Below are 4,269 nucleotides of genomic sequence, written 5' to 3' on the forward strand. Positions count from 1 at the left end.
GCACTTACTACACGCCACGCACTGCACTAAGGGCTTTACATTTATTAACTTATTTTATCCTCACGACGGTTCCGTGAAGTACCCCGATTATCCCCATTTTACAGATGAGCAAACAGGCTAAGACAGGCGAGGTCACACAGGGTGTAAATGGACAAGCTGGGAACAGAACCAAAGTCTTTCTAAGGCCCAGACTTTATCTTCTGCTCATTCTGGTCTGAAAGGAAGAAGGACCAAGATGCAATCTCATGCCCGTTCAAATGCTGGGGTCCGTGGGTCCAGACAGAGGTGTCTGTCCCCTTACCAGAGGGCACGACGGGGAGGGTGATGCTTAACCCAAAGGCGGTATTGCTGGTGGTGGGATTTCAGGCACTGTGTAATCGTGTGGCTCAATTAGGACAAGACCAGTGTCCTCGGCTGGAACTAAGAGCCCCCCGGGTGCCAAGGCTGTCTCCTCCCAAGCTCTGCCCACCAGGGGACACTACTGCCCCACCGCCACCCCTTCCCTGCACACCACTAGATTCTCAGGGCTGTGGCTCCTTGTTCTACAAATGAGGAAGTGGCAGCAGGGAAGGAAGTGGGCTGGACCATGACCAAGAGTCGTTATGATTCATGGGGAAAACCCTGCCCTCCCAATTCAACTCCTTTGTATGCAAAAAGGCTTGTGCACGCTCCTAGAGCTGCAGGATCACAGGTGTAGACTGGGGTGTAGACTGGAGAGCGGAGGTGTAGATCCCCTTCACCGGCCCTCCACCAATTCCCCCGACCCCCGTTTGCAGCCCTGGACGGGCTCCTGTACCTGGCGGAGATGTGCATGGGTTTCGCTGGAGGTGTTTCTATCTGTTGGACACAACGGAGGAAAGTGGTCCACTACTGAAGCAAAAATTTCAAAATATCGAACCACTTTTGGGTCCCGGCACCAGGGAACTTTCCAGGGTGCTAAAAGCGTTCTAAAACTAGCTGTGGGTCAGGGCTGCACAAGAGGAATTTTGTGGAATATTAAGGAAATCACGGCAATGCTGGGACAGTTGGAAATTCGGACGCTGAGTATTTGAAGATATTAAGGAATTAATTCATTTTATTTTCACTTTTTGGATGAAATGTTGGCAGTGAGTCTTTATCTTTTAGAGATACGGGCGGAAGCAGCTATGGATAAAATGCTAGATGGCTGGGATTTGCTTTCAAGTAGGAGAGGGCTGTGGGAGAGGGGAGGAAACTAGACCGGCCGTGGGCTGAGCGAGCCGGTGTGGAGTGAGGGGAATGTCGTTCTTCCCTCTGCTTTTGACACTGTGTGAAATTTTCCAGACTAAAAAGCGGTTTTAAAGTTGTTCTTAACCATAACTCTAAATCCGAATCCAACCCTTTCCCATTTGCCTAATGGGAAAAATGAGGCCCCCAAAAGAAGGACAACTCGCCAGGTCCCTCCCTTTGGGGTCCCCAGAGAACTCTGGCACCCTCTGCCAGCCCCCATCTCCCTCACTCTGCCCTTCACTCTCTGCCTTCAACCACCTTCCAGAAAAGCTCTGGGTGGCTGGTCCCTCTCCGATCCCCTCCCATCACTTTCCTTCCCCGTCATGGGCTCCAGGCACACCGGCCTCCTTGCTGTCCTCACACTCATCAGAGATCTTCCTGCCCCAGGGCCTTTGCACCTGCTGCACCTTCTACCTCACACTCATCAGACATCTTCCTGCCCCAGGGCCTTTGCACCTGCTGTACCTTCTACCTCACACTCATCAGACACCTTCCTGCCCCAGGGCCTTTGCACCTGCTGTACCTTCTACCTCACACTCCTCCCTGACAGTTCCACAGGCTCCCTCCTCCTCGGTTGCCTCCTGCAGGTCAGAAAGATCCCCCACCCCCATCCCCACACCTGTCTAGCTAAAAGAACAATTCTTGTCCCTCCCTATCCTCTTGCTCAATGTTATTTTATTTCTATAGTGTTTATCTCTCCCTGACATTATATGCTATATCAGCTTTCCTTATTATGGGTCGCGTCCCTCCAATAGGATCTCGTCCAGCAAGGGGAGGGCTGTGTCTGTGGCTTGTGTACAGCCTGGCACACGCACGGTCCACGCTCAATAAATACTTGCTATGTGATGAATGACTCAGAAAATCCCAGGTGGATGAGGTGAGGAGGAAGTGAGGGAACGGCCTGGGCAAGGGTCCAAGTCTTGCCCCTCCAATCCACCTGCCCTCCCTGCCCCGTAGCCTGAATGCTCTTTCTAGGGTGAGGAATTAAGGGGACATTTGGCCCTTTCGCCCCAAGAACAGCCTCCCCAGGCCCAGCCAGAGCCAACTCCCGGTCTGGCCAGGCCAGTGCCGGAAGCCACACCCTGAGATCAGATCCCTGAGCAAATATTATGGCCCCAGCAGCCCCACCCGCGATAAGGGGAGGCGGAAGGGGAGTTGGAAACCTGCTTCCAAAGCTAAGTGATTAGCCCCAGCCAACCCCTCAGTGTCAACGCCTCCCGATCCCTGCCCAGAGAGGACGGGACTAGGACCCTGCCACGGAGGGAGGCCGAAGTCCGCGTTTCTGTCTTAAAAACTGACGGAGTCGGTGGTGGGTGGGGTTGTGAAGAGGTGACAGACCGAGGAGGCCACAGCCCCTCCACTCCCCGGGAACTCATGACCCGGCTGGTGAGATAAGAGCCGGGAGGGAGGGCGGGCGAGGTCCCTGGCCAAACAAGGTCATAAGCCGTGTCCCCAGATGGCTCAGATGGCTGTGCAGAGAAGGGGAGACTTACCTGCTCCAACGTCATGAGGCAATGCCCGGGCCTCGGTTTCCTTGTCTACAAAATGGGTTCTCTGGGTGGGAGGGGGTGGTGCTGGACAACAGGAAAAGCTGATGCTGTCAAAAAATAATATCAGCAGAATATATATATTCAATCCGACCACCGCTCCCCGCCCTGCTCCAGCAACCGCCCCCTCCTGCCCAGGTCGGCACCGCCCAACAGAAACACGACTCCTGCCGCCTACACAGCTGAAACTTTTCTAGTTTCACACGGAGAAACGTAAAAAGAAACAGGTGAAATGAATCTATGTAACACAATATAGGCAACATGTGATCATTGTAACGTGGAATCGATATTTTTTTAAATGACCTGTTTTACTTTTTTTTTTTTTTTTGCTTGTACTGTGTCTTCAATATTTGGAGTGTGTTTTTCAATTCCAGCTCATCTCAATTCCAATTAAGCCAGTGGCTGTGGCTACGTGCTGGGCAGTGCAGCTAGACTCATGCCGTCACCTCCTCCCCAGTGAGCCTGTTCCCTGCACACAGCCCAAAGATCCTATGAACACCTAAGGCAGTTCACATCCCTCCTCTGTTCAAAGTTCTCCCGGTGGCTCCGGTCTCAGAGTAAAAGCCAAAGTCCTTTGGGTGGCCTTTGAGGTCCTGCAGGCTCTGCCCTCATTCCCCTCTTGCCCCTCCCTTGCTTACTGGTGCCTTCCTTCTTCCTCACAGTCACCGACACACTCCTGCCTCAGGGCCTTTGCACGTGCTGTTACCGCTGCCTGGCCCGCTCTCTACCCAGATTTCAGCACAGTTCCCTTATCAAGTCTCTACTCCAATGTCACTCCAACAAAGTCCTCTTGCTGCCCTACATAAGCCAGTGCCCCAAGCGCCTCCGCACCCTTCCCTGCTTTGTTTCTCTCCATAGCATTTTCTCCACCTCATATAATACCGTATGTGTTTGTGTCTATTTGTCTATTCACTGTCTCCCCAAACCCAAGGCCCGCTTTATGTCTGTCCTATTCATGGCTGTAACCCCATGCCAGCGCAAAGCCCGGTGCATAGTAGGTGCTCAATAAATGTTTGTCCAATGCTGAATGAACAGTGGTCCACATGCACCCAGAGTTGGCTTGGGGGAAGGCCCAGCACTGAGCCCTCCGTGTGACTGTTCTTACCCTCAGAAGAGTCCCAGAGAGGTCAATGTCATGACCTCCCACTGCACAGAGAGGCAAGAGCTCCTGCCCACAGCCGCCTGGTGCTTTCTGCCCAGCCCTGGGCCTGGCACATGGCAGGTGCTCCAGAAACTGCAGCTCTCGATTGGACCAGGGATCCAGGCTCACCAAAGCAGGGCCCAGGGAGGTGGGGGAGGGGGCAGATCAGGAAGGGCAGGGAGGCAGGCCCAGAGGGTGGGTGTGTTGCTGGGGTCGGGGTGGGTGCAATGCCGCGATTGGCGGAGCCACGGCGCAGTCTGGACAACAGCCGGGTTCCGCTCACAGCCCCTAGAGCCCGGCCTCACCACGCTCCTCAGTCGCACAGCACGTCAC

Source organism: Propithecus coquereli, unplaced genomic scaffold (assembly GCF_000956105.1).
Source record: "Propithecus coquereli isolate 6110/MARCELLA unplaced genomic scaffold, Pcoq_1.0 Scaffold42, whole genome shotgun sequence".
Lineage (NCBI taxonomy): Eukaryota > Metazoa > Chordata > Mammalia > Primates > Indriidae > Propithecus > Propithecus coquereli.